The 17,322-nt window shown below is 43.2% G+C and overlaps 1 protein-coding gene across 4 annotated transcripts in view; it reads right to left on the bottom strand.

Moving 5' to 3' along the window:
- The window catches only part of Kiaa1217 (KIAA1217 ortholog), an 807,432-nt gene that overhangs the window by 502,642 nt on the left and 287,468 nt on the right, over positions 1–17,322 (bottom strand). Inside the window, exon 1 of one of the 4 annotated variants that reach the window (XM_052729452.1) lies at positions 2,923–3,036. The exons of the other annotated variants lie outside the window; for them this stretch is intronic. The gene's annotated coding sequence lies outside the window, so the exon portion shown is untranslated. Of the gene's footprint in view, positions 1–2,922; positions 3,037–17,322 lie in introns of those variants that run through there. 4 annotated transcript variants of the gene reach the window in all.

The raw sequence follows: 17,322 nt of genomic DNA, 5'->3' as shown, positions 1-17,322 counted from the left end.
CACGAATTCCACAGAGTCTGGCAAGGGTCCTTTCAGAGATAATAGTCTTGTCAAGTATTTACCTTAACATGCTTTCTTTATTTAAATTTAAAATTCATTTTATGTGAATGAATCTTTGCCTGCACATATATCTGTGCTCCGTGTACCTACCTGGTGCCCATAGAAGCCAGAAGATGGCATCAGATTCCCTAGGAACAGAGTTACAGATGGTTATGAGCTGCCATATAGGTGCTAGGAATCGAACTTGAGTCCCCTGGAATAGTAGCCAGTTCTTTTAACCACTGAACCATCTCTCCAGCTCCCCTAACATGGTTTCTTTATCACAATGCTTAGGACACATTTTCCACTGGAAAACCTGCCTGTGGTATGAAGCAGTTTTACAAACCACAGCATGCCCATGTGACCCATGTACAAGAGAAGTCAGGAACATTGGACTTAGGACCATGTAGTTCAGCCTGAACCACAGCAATCACACGCTGCTGCTGCAAGCTCAGAAGGCAAAAGGTTTCCATCAGCTTCCATAACACAGGCCAGAAACTGCAGGAGAAGCCAGAAGCATTAAACACAGGCTAAGTGGTAGTCACATCTTCTCCATTCCAGAGCTCTGTTCAAATACTGGACTTTGTATTTAATAACAGTGTGACCTTGAGTCAAGCATTTCGACTATGTGGAGCCCATCATCCCCTATGTGTAAGACAGGATAACAAGTCCCCCTTGTGCACAGCTGTGAGGATTAAAGATGCCATGTGACGTGGCACACAGCAGACGGGATAGAGAGTAACTATTATTTTGTGCATTGTGATTGTCTACTGAGATTTGAAGCACACTTTCCCCCCCCCATACCCAGCAAACTACTTCAAAGCCTGTTTTTCAAGGCCATTAACTAGTTTGGGGTTAAAAAACCAAATCCCTGTACATGTTCTGCTCTGCTTATCAAAGGCCACCTCTAATGCCTACTCACTGGTGAGTAAATTACACAGGTTACTCGTCCACCTCCGGTTAGTCTTGAACCACATTCCATGTGGTAATGGGTCAATTTCTTTACTTCCTTCTCCCTCCTACCACATTCCATACCCCCAAAGATGCCAGTTTTCACTTGCCTTCGAAAGTGAACTTTCATCTGTATTTTTCCGAAAAGTTCCTTAAAGTCGTTGTAAGTTCTTTGAGCCCCCTCCAACCCCAACCATCAGCAAATAGTCCCCAAGAGAGAATGACTGGTGCCTTTGCCAGAATCCTCCCACAGAGAACAGGGACTTTGCAATGAGCAGCACATCCAGAAACTGTTGACTCTTTGATCTTTGATACTTGTACGACTCTAAAGAGAAAGGCATTCCATCCCAACCACACACAGAGAGGGACACAGGTTATTTATGGAAGGTCCCTGACTCTGAGCTTAGCCTGGCTCTTTAAACACTCAAATACACACATCACTTTGACTGGCCAAATTGCTCCCACCCCTTGCAGTTCTGTCGAATAGGAAGGGGGTGGGAGGGAGGGTGGGGGCGTCTGGTCTTTGGCTTTCCCCTGGGGTGAGAAAGGTAGCTTGGCAGAGGCAGTCACAACAATATTTATAAAGACAGGAGAAAATAGAGTCCATATGTGTACAAAGGAAATCAGAATAAATCACGGGGGGTGAAGAAGCCTCTTGACTCCATTTCTGGGGTCTGGCGGCTTCTGGTGGAGTGAACGGAACCAGCCACTCTAGGCTTTAGTACTCAGAGTCCAGTGTTCATGTGGCTTCCTTCTGATCAAGTCCGCCAGCCAGGCAGTTGCTCAGATGAGTTGAAGCGGACTCTGGTTCCCTCCTTTCAGACACTATTTTCTAAGCCTCATGACCCAGGGAACTTCCTATCTCAGAGCCGATAATGACCTGGAAACTGTAAGTTCTTGCTTTTGCAGTTGCTGAAGGGCAGGTTAATAGCTTCCTCCCCATGATTCCCAAAACTTCAGACCCAGGTCCTGCCTTCTCTCAGGTGTGCTGGCTCTATGATGTGTCTGACTATTGGTCCAGGTTTCAACATGGAAGGTCCCCCACAGGCTATTGTTTGGAACTCTCAGCTCCCAGCAGGTGGCGCTGTTTGGGGAGGTTAGGGAAGCCTCAGGAGGTGGGGCCTGCCTAAAGGAAATAGGTCACTGGGGCCAGGTTTTTGGAGAGTCTTGTCCCCGGCTCTTTCTCCTTTTTCTGTTTCTGTCCACTGCGAAATGAACATGTGTCTTCTGTCATCTGTCCTGCTGCCATGATGCTCTGAACAGGTACACAAAGCTAAGTGACCAGGGAGTAAACCCTCTGAAACTGTGAACCCCCAAACTCCTCCTCTTTTAAGTTGTTCTCTCAGGGATTTGGGGCACCATTATGCAAAAGTTACTCAGATAAACACTAAACCAAGAACCAAGTTAAATAAAAATAGTACCATGCTAAGATTTATTCTCTTTGCTCTCTTTCTCTGGGTCCAATATATTGAGCTGGTGGATTTATGGTGAAAACTTAGGCTGAATGAATCTGGCTACTAGTCGGAACATCACTAGGGTAATTTCTCATCTAGATACCCGAGGCCATCCATGAAGATCAATTTGGACAAAGAAAGCATGGTCTGTGGATATTTCCTTAATCTGTAGTGGTTCCAATGGCTTCAAGCCAGAGTCAGAACACAAAGACAGGCATATCAACCTCAATGAACACGATACGCATCTTGAAAAATAGCACATCTGCTCATACTACTGTCTACACGGCCAATAAATAACAGATAAAGCAATATACAGCTGCATCTCAGACGGAATGTGTATGGGAAAGCTGCGTGGTTCAACTTAGACGTTTTGTTCCCTGGGCTCAGGGAAAAATTACGGAAGCCACTTTCTACAAATATAACTTTGCCTCATAATTCATTCACTCATTTCACGATTCAGTAAAAAAACAGGACTTACCTAAGAAGAAAACAGGAGAGGGGAGGAGCCGACAGATAGGCAGTACAATCCTTTGAGGGCGACTTTCAGGGGCTCTGGGCTGTGGTCCCACCTTTGTCTCTGGGATGCAGTATAGTCGGCTACAAACTTAGGATCCCAACATTTCCATCTGTAAGATACAAACAATAGTGTAACTGTTTACCCTATAACTGCTAAGTGAATTTTAGAGTCCCAGACTGACTGAGAGAAAGGAAGAGCAAAGAATAAAATGCTGATATGTAGGCCAGGACATATTAAAATCACAGGCAGACCTCCACACAGCTATTCAAACTTAGTGCTCTTAACTGGCAGTTTTCCATCATTTGTTTTCTTAACCAAAACAGGAGCGGGATACCACAAGGCAAGGTAAACCCATCAAACTAGACCAACCATGAAGACAATGTAGATTTCTAGAGTTGAGGGCCAGAGGAAATAGGAAAAGGCCAATTGGGAATCAGAAGGGACAGAGAGAAGCCGATACCCTGTGACTTACTGCCATGCACTGTCCCTCAGAGAGCCTGGCACACAGAGATACTGTATGCTATGACCTAGACTAAGTGGGAAATGACATGAGATTGTGGACAGGTTCAGAGGCCGGACCACTGGTGAACCTGACTTGTCCAGCACAATGAATGCAGCCTAAACAGAATTGCCCAGGTTCAAACAGTTTAAAATGCTGGCTGAGGATGACAGGCACATCTGTGTAGGGAGGACGCAGGATCACTGAGAAGTCCCAGAAAACTGAAGCTGACATCCATTCTTCCCTACCATCAGTAACCTCCGAGCAACTGGAAGCTGCGGTGATTTAGCTGACGGCAGTGAACCTGGTGCACACAGAGCAGGCCTGCTGTTTAGAAGAGCAGTGTTTCCATCATGGACATTTGTTGCTATAAATCCCTCTCAGGGTCCAGAAAAACACATTTCAAGGGGAAAGAAATGGTGGATAAGACTATGAGAGATGCCACTGACCATATTTCAAAATATTTTGCAAAACACCATTGGGTTTTGACTCAAGCTTCTAAACATGGGCTAGCCCATGGATTTCAGATTAGTTATTGTACTGAGTTCATCCAATTATTAATTTAAACATTAAATTCATAATTAGTTATTTTTTTTTAAAGTATGGCTTTGGAATCAAAATGGTCCTCTATACACAGTGTCTAATCCAGGAGAGATGAATGATCCAGATGCCAGGAAGCCTGAGGTCTGTGTCTCTGAGCCACTAATCACTGGCCTTAGCTTCATTACCAATAAAATAAAGCACAGAGGGGCTGGAGGGTCAAGAATAAACCCCTCAGCTTTCCCAGTCTTCACTCAATCTTCTACTATGATTTCTATGACCACTTCATTTTGAGATTGTATGCATATTCTTTTTTGTTTGCTTCTTTTAAGTATATTTTAACTTACCCTTCATGAATTTCCTATGTGTAGACAATGTTTTTTGATCGGATACACTCCTAACACTTTGTTCTGCATACTCTTACCTAATTTGATTCTCTCTCTGGCTTAACTGAGCCAGTTTTCCATTAGTGTGAGAAAACACCTGAGATAATCAGCTTACAAAGAGGAAAGGTTTATCTTGGCTTATGGTTTCAGTTTATGGCTGCTTGCTTTGGGCTTGTGGTAGCATTCTGTGACACAGTGGAAGAGGGTGGCCGAGGAAGCCTGTTGACTTCACAGCAGCCAGGAAGTAAGAGAGAGAGAGAGAGAGAAAGGAAGGAGATGAGGTTCCAATATTTCCTTCAAGGGAACCCACTCCCACAAATATTTAACTTCCCACCACCTCCCAACAGTGCCATTGGCTGGGAATCAACCTTTAACATATATGGGCTTGTGGAGGACACTCCAGATCCAAACTACAGTAGACTCTCTAGATTCAACAAACTATGTTCTCGGTGAGTCATGGACCCAGGATATGAAGTTGATCTGGTTTCAAATTCTGGCATCTTTTCATTTACTACATGTCAGTGTAACCACTGACTATATCAATGAGTGATGCTTAATAAAATATTTAAAATACATCTATTTGTTTCAAATTAGTGTTGGACTAATAACAATCTATTTCTTGGGTATCTTTGTAGTAAAATTCATGAGGGTGAAATCTGGTGACCACTAACTAACTGGGGGTTGGTAGGTAACTGAAAATTACATATCAAGGGCTAGAGAGATGGCTCAATATGCAGAGCACTTGCTATGCAATCACAAGGACCTGGGTTCAGATGATAGAACCTACATAAAGTAGGGCACATCTGAAGTCCTAGTGCTCCTATAATAAGATGGGAGACAAGGGACAGGAGAATCTCAGATGCTTATGGGCCAGCTCATCTGTCACAAGCAGCAGTGAATATAAGAGATGGTCTCAAACAAGGTAGAGGGCCAGGACGAACATATGATGTTGTCTCTTAACTTCTACGTGTGCATTGTGGCACACAAGCACCACACTCAAACACATGAACATTTATACACAAATGAAAACACAGAAATGTACACACAGAGACTTAGGAGGAAAAATACACATCAATAATAAGACAGCAACTAGATGATTTTCCAGGCATTGCTTCCCCCCCCCCCCCCGCCCCCCATTGTATTAGACAAGCCTTGCTGTAAACCTACTGGGTAGGCAATGTTAGGGTCATTTTGCAGCTAAGTCTGCTGAACTCATGGAGATTAAACACATTGTTCAAAGTCACATTATAAGTCTGGAGCCTGATCTCAATTCCAAATCTCTCAGCAGCTACTGTGTGTTTGTGTTGGTAACAGTTAGAAATTATGGGTAAGTCTACTGCCTGAGACAAGTTATTCCCAAGCTCTCCTTCCTCTTGTTTTTCCTCTGAAGTTTTGTAATTGGCTCTGTCCACTCCCACCTCCCATGATTCCACACAGGATCTAGATTGCACCAGGTCCACAGTTCACAGCTCTACCTGCCTCTCCTCTGGACTGGCCCAATTTCATTCTGCTCCAAAGATTGGTATGAGTGTCTTTTGCTCCCCCTTGATCTTATACTCCTCTGTTCCCCACTGGCTTAAACTGCTTTGTCAGAGGAGAAGAGCACTGTGAACACATCGCACATGAGGCAGCAGATGAACTGGGTGTGTACACAGCAGGCACTGTGGAACAGGACAGGGAAATACATGCTTTAATTATTTTCTTGTTACTGGGACTTATTGGGAAGTAATTAATAATAATAATCCACTGCTTAATTACCTTTATAATACTATTCTGTAGGTTAATTCCAGAGAATTCAGACTCATTGGGCCACGGAATTGAAAAGCACAATAATTTTCCAATATAGTTTTTGTTCCTTTTACACAAATGGGTAACTTTGGTTCTGTTACTGAAAATGGCCAAGTAGAAGCTCACAAAAGGTTGTGTTATAATGAATGAATAGGAATATGTGCAATCAGTCTGCAGCTATTTAAAAAATTGAGTTCACGTAAAGCACTTGGTTTAAACTGAAAAAAAATCTTTTCTCTTAAAAAAATTAAAGGGCCGCCGGGCGGTGGTGGCGCACGCCTTTAATCCCAGCACTTGGGAGGCAGAGCCAGGCGGATTGCTGTGAGTTCGAGGCCAGCCTGGGCTACCAAGTGAGTTCCAGGAAAGGCGCAAAGCTACACAGAGAAACCCTGTCTCGAAAAACCAAAAAAAAAAAAAAAAAAAAAAAAAAAAAAATTAAAGGGCCCTGAATTAGTTTGGATATTGTTATTCAGTTTATAAGACTGAGGAAGAGAATGTTTTCTTGATACATATTAACAAGTCATCTGAACTCCAAATTTTTACTGACAAACCAGACAATCTTGAAATAAAAGGGCCATGCAACCACCAAGTATGAATAAGTGATTTTTTTATTGCAAATTACTGATATTGCAGAACTCAGTGTGACAAGCCAGCCATCAGAGAGTTATCCCATGACAGCAAAATCTTTATGGGAAAAGCAATTGTAAAATTCACCTTTAAAAATTGTATTAGTATGTGTTAAGTAAACAATTAATGAGTTTCATAATATATTCATTCAAACGTATCACATAGCTTCAGCCATCCTTTACCCTCTTCTTTCTTTCCCACCTTTCCTTCCACTAACCCCCTTCTCTTCTCAAATATTCCCATTTCTACTTTCTTGTCATATGCTTATCTAATGGTCTCTAGTTTCATCCATTGTCTTGAAACTGACATAATTTCATTCATCTGCACAGTGTAATAAAACTCTATCATGAATATAGGCAACATTTTCTGTATTCTATGCTTCTATTGATGGACATCTAAGCTCATCTATTTTTATAACATAATCTTTCCTGATCCATTGGCTATTGACCCATTTTTCTCTTTTGAGGAATATAGTTTTGTTCCACAAAGCAGATAAAAATACAAGAAGCAAACACAAGAGTTTTCCCAAGTGTGAAGTAGCAAATAATATTCAGAGTAAAATAAATGCTATTTAAGATCTAGGTATGACTATACTCCCAGGCCAGAGGATCAGGAGTTCAAGATCATCTTCAGCTACATGTGAATTTGAGGCCAGTCTTGAGCTCATGAGACACTATTTCAGGAAAACCAACCAACCAAATACCACCACCCACCCAAATTGTTTAAAGGGAATGAAAATGGGAGGATTTAAAAACATATTTCCTACTAAATAAATCACTTGAGGCTTTTACTAGTCATCGCTGGTTTGATGAAGGCAAGGAGAGTGTTGAGAGCTGGCAGTGTTGGAGGTCCCCCATCTCTAGATGATCAGGCTGGTCCACTAGGGAGGCCTGGAGCAGCAAGAACACTCTGGCCTAGCAGCTGGGCAAGCTCTCTTCATTGGTTCAATAGTATGCCTCAGTGGCCAGAGGTGGTGTAATCTAGAAAAGCATGTGACCTAGAGCTGATCTGCGCTGAGTTCCAGGGACAAGTGAGATTAAGGATGACGTGGGGACAAAATGGGAGTGAATATGAGACTGGCTCAAAGCTCCTGGGAGAAGTATTAAGGACCATACTCGTAAGGGCTAAAATCCCAAATCTACTCGTATCTGTGTCTTCCATCATGCAGAAATTAATGTCCACACCCCTGAAAGGACCATGAAAACCCCCTTTCATTTATATTTTTGGCTTACTTAGCAGACTCCTCATCTTAAATGTCCAGTGTTTGAAAAGTCTCTACATAGCTTTGAGGGCCTCAGAGCAGCAGGTTTTCTTCTGCAAAACCCACAGTCAATTTCTCTTTGCTAGAGAACAGTGGAATGTAGTGACTAAGAATGTCTGTCTGAGACAACCAGATTTGAATTTAGACCTCATCTGTCTGTGCTCACTTTAGCTGTCAACTTGACACAGCACAGAGTCAACAGAGCGAGTCCCAACAGGGGGGATTGCCCAGATCAGATTGGCCTGTGGCCATGTCTGTAAGAGATTGTCTTGATTGATGATTCGTGTAGAAGGTCCCAGCCCGCTGTGGGCAGCAACATCCCTAGATGGAGGGCTCTAGGCTGTGTAAGAAAGCCAGCCGAGCACGAGCCAATGAGCAAGCCAGAAAGCAGGCAAGGGAGCAGCTATCCTTCAAGGAGGCAGCTATCCTTCCTTCCTCAGTGATGGACTGTTACCTGGAAGCACAGGCTGAACCAAACCCTTTCCTCCCCAAAATAACTGTGCGTCAGAGTGTTTTATCACAGCAAGAGAATGAAATCACCCTAGCCTAGGTCAACTTGTGTTTCTTCTGTCTAGGAACTTTTCTCCAGGACAAACACAACCTTCACTCTGTCCTTCAGGACACTTGTAATTAGATTAGCACTTTATCCAGGTCTGGGCAAGCCAGCTGACCGACCACTCAAAGACTCAGTTTCTTCATCTGCAGCATGGAACTGATGATGATGGCCACGACAGTGCACCATGTCATTCAGTTGTCTTGCTCACTAAATAAATATTTGTGACCCATGGGGTAAATTGCTCACCATATGATAATGAGTCTAAATGTCAGAATCTATTCACGTGACTTACAGCATATCACGTATTGCCGAAGCACTCACTTTCTGCTTCCTCCACTAGAACATGAGCTCTTTGGGTGAGGACCTGTGTTGTAGTCATTTTTTTTCCATACTAAAAGCAAAACTTGTTATACAGTTAAATCATCCATTCAACAAAAATTCACTGACTGGCTTCTCTCTGATAGACATTATAATGCTAAGCATGTCAAACATATAAATGGTTAGGGGCTTAAGAAAATAACTACAGTTTAAAAGTATTGTAAGTAACGCCATTTGTTGCACAGAGTTAACTGGTAACGATTATGTTCTATCAACTGACCTATATTACTTCAATTGTAAATAAGGTAAAATTTTAATTCCAATATTTTTGCCTTGACAGCAAAAGCAGTATAGTCTTCTGGTGTCTGAGAGTTAGCTGAGCCCCCAATATACTACACAGCATGGAGGGGACACCATGATGGTCAATTGTTATTGTCAACTAGACACAACCTAGAGTCGCCTGGGAAGAAGGGACCTCGGTTGAGGACTTGCCCAGATGAGACTGGCCTGTGGCCATCTCTGTGAGAGATTGTCTTCATTGATAATTGATGTGGAAAGGCCTGCCCACTGTGGGCAGCGCCATTCCTAGATGGTTCTGGGCTGAGCATGAGCAAGCCAGCAAGCAGCATTCCTCTCAATGGCACCATTTTTCAATTGTGACCAGGAAGTGTAAGCCAAATCAACCCTTCTCTTCCAGTTGCTTTTGGTTAGAGAGGTAGTTCTCAACTAGTGGGGTCATGACCCTCTTGGGGGTCAAATGATCCTTTCACAAGAGTCTCACATCAAATATCCTGCATATCAGATATTTCACTGCGATTCATAGCAGTAGCAAAATTACAGTTAGGAAGTAGCAGCGAAAACAATTTTGTGATTCGGCAACATGAGGAACTGTATTAAAGGGTCACAGCTGGGAAGGTTAAGAGCCACTGTGTTATCACAGCAACAGAAAGTAAACTAGAACAGCCACCAACCTGTGTGTTGCATCCGTTGACACTTGTCATTAAATGCATTAACAGTACACCCTGATGGTTAGTGCTAATTGTCAACAGAATCTGCAGGAAACAGGCCTCTGAGCACTCCTGTGGGGGATTATGTGGATTATGCTAATTAATGTGGGGGAGACCTGCCCGCCCACCATAGATGGCACTGTTTCTTGACTGAGATCCTAGACTGTATAAATGGGGAAAGGGAACTGGGCATCAGCATGCCTTTCCTGCTCGTTTCTTTGGACCGTGGCCATAATGCGGCTAGCTGCTTTATGCTCTTGCTGCCCTGACTTGGCCTGCATGATGGACAACATCTTGAACCATGAGCAAAATAAACCCCTTCTCCCTGAAGTTCCTTTTGTCAGATAATTTTATCACAGCAACAGGAAAAAGGACTAGGACATGTACTTTTACTGAACTAAGTTTTAAAAATGCAAAACACTAGAGATTATTAGAAGATATTAACCATGCTTACAGCAATCCTGTGAGCTCTGCAGTAATCTTAATAAGTCAACAGAGAGCACATGAATTTTTATTACCAGGGTATTCTAATATTTCCCCTCTATAATGAATATGGGGGTGGATCCACCACTCAGAATTACTTTCCATTAGTGAGAAATTCTCTCCATTGTCAGAGAGAGACCTATGACAGCCTCCCCCAATTGAAGGAAGCTGAGAGGGTGCAACTCTGTTTCCCTCCTTGCCCCACATAGCTGCTCAGCCTCTTTGGTGGGCAGTGTCCAGAGCTAACCTGGCTCTACTCTAAATGCCCAGGGAATGATGCCAAAGACTTGGGGACTGAAGTGGTAGCAATAATGTGAAAGTGTCTTGCAGTGATGGGCAGCAGAGGAAAGTGTACCTGCTCCTTCACTGTCACAGCCAATCTAGTTCTGTTGGTGGCCCAAGGCTACACTCAGTTATGGGCAGTCTGTGAGCCCACAGTCTCCTAGGCCAAGACAGCTTCTGTTTCTCGAAATTAGGAACACTACCTGGGGCAGGCACACAGTTTTAACCCTGTTCTCTCTGTCTTTCCATAGAAATCAAAGCGGTGGATTGCACACATCAATCACCATAGAGGATACATGCCACTGGGTACCCCATTTCTCCTACATCCTCTTCTTAAGATGCCACACAGTGTTTCTTTCTCAGTTGCTCAGCATTTGTGGGCTGGAGGAATGAATGGTTATTTTAGTGAAAGAGCTAGTCTCAGAAATATGAATCTAAAACTATCCCAAGGAAAGAAGTTCAGTTCGGAATCTTTAAAAAAATAAAGGTATCTAAATATACTAGTATACTGTAACTTTATCATTTCCTCCCTATCTGCTTGGAAACATTTCCAGTGTTTAAACAAAGAACCACAGCCAAACATTAACTCTGGAGCTTACATTCAGTTTCCACTTGCTTAAAAAAAACTTATTAACCTTTCTTCCTCAGATCTTGCTAAGCATCTTCCTTATGCTTCTGTCTTTGCTCACGTCATAAAAGCATTTTCAATGCAATGCAAAGCTGTCTGCTTACAGCTCTTGGTTGGTCCGAATACAAAAGATGAAAAGGTCACTGAGACCTTTGAATGTGTCAGGCCCTACTAACTCATTCTCCTCTATTATTTAGAATGAAATCCAGAGCAGAGAGTCCCAGGAAACTAAGTAGTGTAACTATCTTACGTGGCCGGAGGACCAGAGAATGTGAGGAAATCCCTGAAGACTATCCCAAGGCACAGCTTCCTCTCTGTGGTCTCACACCTTGTCTACCATGCAGAGAATCACTCCAGGAATGAATAACACTGTCATCCTCTACCAACCTACACATGCTCACATGGGTACTGGGTCCCAGGGAGAGAAGCAGGAAAGGAAGGGGGCTCTCAAAACAGATTCTTTGGGGAAAACATTCATGGCCACAAATGCCCAAGGTTTTAAAGACTGGGTAATCTCTTGGGTTTCTTTTCTGTACCAACATTTGATTTTATTGAATTACATTTTGAGAAAGAAAGATAATTCAAGGATAGGGCCAGACCAGAAAGTACATGAGAGCCGGAGAGATCACAGGAGATAGATTCCAGGGGAAGAACGCGTTTGAAGACTTTGCTGTGCGGATGCCCCTCCTTCTGGCCTTTCTCCACTCTCTTTTAAAATGTAAATGAATTTACTCATGTTTGAAAGAGAAAAAAGGAAGATGGAAGATAAAATAGAAATCATTAAAATGATATTCCAGGGCTGTTAGCATGAACAGATTCTAGAATACAAGGGAGAGACTGCCTTCAGAAAAGAAAGCCACCCTGTCCCCTTCTCTCTTGGCTTCAGGGGACAATGAATCCCAACAGACAATGCTCCCAAGTGAGGAACCACTTCTGAGGAGTGGCTAGGGTTTTCAGTCATTTGCATTAATTCTTGCTGCCTTCACATTTTAAAACATCCTGGGTGCTTAAGAGTAAATGAGGATAGTATCCATCCAATGGAAATTACCCGTTCCCAATGTGAGCTACTTCAGTTAAATTTCATGCAGTAGCTCACTTCCTTTACTTTCTGGGCACTCAAGGTAGGGGAAAACCTGACTGCTAGACATAACAAACACCAAAGTTAAAATTCATGTTTACAGAGTCCTATTCTGAAAAAAATATTTTGTTGGCTTAAGTACTTGGGTGTGGTGTCTGTCTGTGCATGCATGTATGTGTGTATTTGCAAATGTGTCAGCACATGCATGTGCACGGAGTGGGCCAGAGGTTGTCTGGTGTCTTCCTTAGCTGCTCTATACCTTACATGTGGAACCTAGAGCTCGCCAGTTCATCCAGCAGTGCTAGACAGCTTGCTCTGGGGATCCCATCGCTACCTCCCACAGGCTGGCGCTTACAAGCAGGCTGCCAAGCCCATCTGATACTTACATTGGTGCTGCGGAGTCAAACTGGTCCTCATGTCTGCGTGGTAGATGCTTTATCTGCTAACTCATCTCCCCAGCTCCTAAGGGATAGCCCAGACTCGCCTCAGATTGGTAATCCTCCTGCCGTTGCCTCTTCAGTTCATTCTACCAGCATGTGCTCCACAACCAGCCCTACTCTCGAAAATGTTAAAATTTTGCCACAAATTGAGATTTAAGATGAATTAGTATCAATTCCTCTATTTAGGGGTCATTTTGTATGTAACTTTACAGTAAAGGTACCTTTTAAGACACTGGCTTTATGATGAGCAGTTTTAAGCAAACCACTCCATACACCTCCACCATGATTCTAGCAAATCATGACAGTTGTTAGTATATGTTACAAAATAAATGAGCTTGCCAGGATTGATGGTGCATGGCTTTATCTAGCACTGAGCAGAGAGGTAGAGGCAGAGACAGATGCAGAGGCAGGAGGATCTCCGTGAATTCAAGACCAGCCTGGTCTATACAGCAGGCTCTAGGCTGGCCAGGGCTACATAGTGAGACCTTGTGTCAATAAACAGACAAATACCCAAGCAGACTTTAATTTCTGCTTTTCATGTTACGGTGACTATAGAGGAAGAATGGTGACCATGTTGTCCTTTACACCAGGACACTGTCTTCTTCCTACATAATAGGCCCAGGTTGCCCCTTTCTTCCTTAAACCCCACTCTTTCCCCATCAATTTGATGTTGGGGTTCAGCATCGGCGTTTGTGAAATGTATTTCTATTTCTTTCATTCATGACATTAATCGCAGCATCCTAGGGAGACAGTCCATTTTATGGCTTCTATTTTACTCAAGAGAAATAAAATATAAGAGCTTCAATGACTTTCTCAAAGTCATTAACAAACCAGGGATCAGGATTCTAAGTTTTTTTTTTTTTTTTGGTTTTTCGAGACAGGGTTTCTCTGTGTAGCTTTGCGCCTTTTCCTGGAACTCACTTGGTAGCCCAGGCTGGCCTCGAACTCACAGAGGGATTCTAAGTTTTTAAATGCCTACCTTGTACACATGCTTAATCTCTCCAAAAAATAAGGGCTGTTTTTCTGTTTAGCTAACTAGAATAAATTAGAATAAAGACACACTAGGTAAGGAGGTGGCACCTGGTTCGTAACATAATATCCTTGTTCTATTGCTGCTTCAGTCTAAGCACTTAACATTCTTCTAACCTTCTCAACATGTCTGTCAGGCAACCATTAGTTGCTCTTTTGATTTGGGTCTACCCTCATGTAGCATCCATTTGTGAAACCACCTAGAGAAAACATTAGGAAGTTATGAAAATTCCAGTATAAGGGGAAATGCTTTCTTTTTTTGGGGGGAGAGGGGTTTCGAAACAGGGTTTCTCTGTGTAACAGCTCTGGCTGTCCTGGAATTCACTCTGTAGCCCAGGCTGGCCTCAAACTCACAGAGATCCACCTGCTCTGTCTCCTGGGTGCTGGGATTAAAGACATGTGGCACCACCGCCCCTAGGAAAATGATTTCTTAACAATGAGCAGTCACTTACTTGAATTGTACCACTGTGGTCATGTGTACACAGCAGGCCAGAATCAGTTGTGACGGAACTGGCAAAGCAGAAAACTCACTTGGAAGCTTCGACCCCAAATGCAAAGACCAGGAGCACATCAGCTTCCCAGGGCTGTTCTCATTTGCAGAATGATTCTCTGGTCTTTCTTTCCTATTTTTGAAACTGACTAGGCCTTTGCTAGGGGGACTTTAGGGACACCTGGACACTGACACCCCTGTTATTTCCTAGGGTCCCTGGAGGATTGTAAGCTCACAGAATCCTGGAGCTATCTCTGTACCCCTGTTTCCAAGGGCTTGATACAATGGCAAGAACCAAGAGAAAATCATGTGGGTGTCACTCTGTCCTTGCTGCAGCACATTGCTCTGGGTGCTTTTAAAAATTAATAATACAGATCAGAGACAGAGTTCTGAAAGAACAGGAAATAATTTTTAAAAATGTTATAGCTTAGGACAGGAATATTACATAATTATAAAACTTTCGTATTTCAGATCTTGAAATCCCTGAGAAATAGCCATTTTAAACAATAAATATAAAAATAAGAACAGGCTTAAACAATAAATAAAAAAATAAGAGCAGGCTCTCAGTGTAGATGAATTTGGTAATGGTTGAGGAGGAAATCCAAGCTACAATGAAGAGTGGGGTGATTCCAGGTTTTCTAACTGCTTCTACAGCTTGGAACACTGGTGTCTCTGGGCTTTAATGAGGCTCTTCTGCAAGACAGAAAGGGTCGTGAGGGTTGAATTTTACTTTGGTCAAGACTGAAATGATTAGTGGACACAGCTCCATACTGCCCCCTGGTGGTATCATGCTTTACTGTGCTCGGAAATGTCTCAACCTGGGCAGGAGCTTGTTTTACACAGTGGCTTGGGAATGTAGAACTATGAAAGCTCATTTTACTCAACATTCAAGTGTCCTATTGGTAGCATTTCTCCAGGGCTTGACCTGAACATCGTGGAAGAAGGAAAATGACTTATAAGAGGGATGTCAGGGTTTCAATGTAGTCACCTCCACAGGAGGTGATGCTGGGCATGGAGCTGCCCTAGGAACTAATGTGAGTACGAGAGAAGTGTCCAATGCACCTTGACCCCCAGTCATCCAATCCCATCTCAAACTCACACACCTTAACATATGAGAAGTCAAAGGTCATTGAGGTCATGTTTAGCTTTAAAGCAATGAACTTGTGGCTTAGATGTCAATCAAGACATGGTTTTAACATGAAGGTTTTCCTCAGCTCTGACAGGCCAGGAATGCAGTATAGTCACTGCCAGATTAGACCAGGGCTAACTTGCAATGCACACGTCCTTCTCTTTCCCTTACCCATGAGCTGGGGCGTGGTGAGACTCCTGTGCACTGTGCAGGGAGAGTCGGACAACTTTGAATCTCAGCATCACTCCTTGATTCTCCTGAAGCTTAAGAGACAAACGAGGATTTGGAAGACTCAGAAGACCTGCCACCCTCAGCATACAGAAGAGGTGGGCTACGGCTAGACAAACCAGAATGGGAGAGTCTGAAATGCCAGGTATACTATGACATTTCCAAAGGCATTGGCTATTTCTCACTGGGATTAATGGACTGGGAAAATGCCTAGATGGAGAGAGAAGAGGGCATCCTAACAGACTCTCTAGGGCTTCCTATTTACTGAGCTTAGACATATTGGAATAAAAGCAAGACCTAGGTCCGCGGAGAAAAGTGACTCCTAGCAAAGCAGGGTGATATGAGGCCATTGACATCATTTACTCCACCGTCCTGCGATGTAGGCAAGGTTGGTCTGGCTTCTGTTTGCCCTCTTGCATTCTATTCATGTCCCTGCTAGGATTTTGAGCTCAATAGAGGAGGTACACCATTTGACTCTGCCACAAACGAAACAGTCCTATTACATTTCTAGGAGCCAATAAAGAGTCCCTAACTTCACAGTGGCAGGGAAATGGTGGCCTTGTATCAGGCTTTTCCTCCATATTTTGATAGCAAAGGGACCCTTCACATCGTTGTTGGGCATGTTCCCTCTTACTATGCCATGTAGGCTTCCAATAATGAGGGGGCTTGGCTTTGCTTTATGCTAAACACATTTTATGAAGAGCACCTGATCCTGGTGTGTTCTTAACCTTAGTCAGGGCACAGCTGAAGGGCATGCTTCAGTGACTTTTTCTGCTTACCCTCCCCTCACTTTCCTATTCCTCTCAGGCTACATTTGTGAGCTTTCAAGGTTATCACGGGGCAGGCAGGATAACAGTCATGTGACACATTGTTACCCTGGAGGTTTAAGCCTCAACATTTCTGTTTTTCCGTGGCTCTGTGAGGTCCATTTTCAGATCCTTCACCTACCCAGCACTTCCTTCCTTTACTGAGAGAGCATTTCCTTTGTCGAGTGTATTTCTGAGTCCATGTTTGCCAAAGCAGTTTCACAATGAGAGAATAACAAAGGGAAGGCTTACAAATCACACAGGCACAAAACCCCAAACTCTAGCTGTTGCTGTGCTACCGTTTGGAGTATAGTCTTCATATTGCAGAGTTTGAAAAGCAATATAAGCTGAGGGGGATCTTGGAAATAACTTGGCTCCATGTCATTTTAATAGGTTAAGAAGCAATTTGTCTGCTCTACTTTTTACATGAAGAGTTTACTTAGTCACAGGATGCTGTCTGAGTTATTTTTTCCTGTTGCCATGACAAAACACCATGACCAAGGAAATTTATTAAAGAAAGCATTAAGTTTGGGGTTCATGATTCCAGAGGGCTAAAGTTCATGACCATCACAGTGGACAATATGGCAAGGCACAGGCAGGCATAGTGCTGAAACAGTAGTTGAGAGCTCATATTTGATTCACAAGCACAAGACAAAGAGAGGAAGTGGCAGTAGTGTGGACTTTTGAAACCTCAAAGCCCACTCCTAGTGATACAGCTCCTCCAAAAAGGCCACACCTCCTAATCCTTCCCAAACAGTTTCACCAACTGGGGACCAAGTATTCAAA

This window comes from Peromyscus californicus, unplaced genomic scaffold, assembly GCF_007827085.1.
Source record: "Peromyscus californicus insignis strain IS unplaced genomic scaffold, ASM782708v3 Scaffold_8__1_contigs__length_139910024, whole genome shotgun sequence".
Lineage (NCBI taxonomy): Eukaryota > Metazoa > Chordata > Mammalia > Rodentia > Cricetidae > Peromyscus > Peromyscus californicus.
The sequence above is the reverse complement of the archived record's forward strand: the minus strand, read 5'-3'. Positions and strand labels throughout refer to the sequence as shown.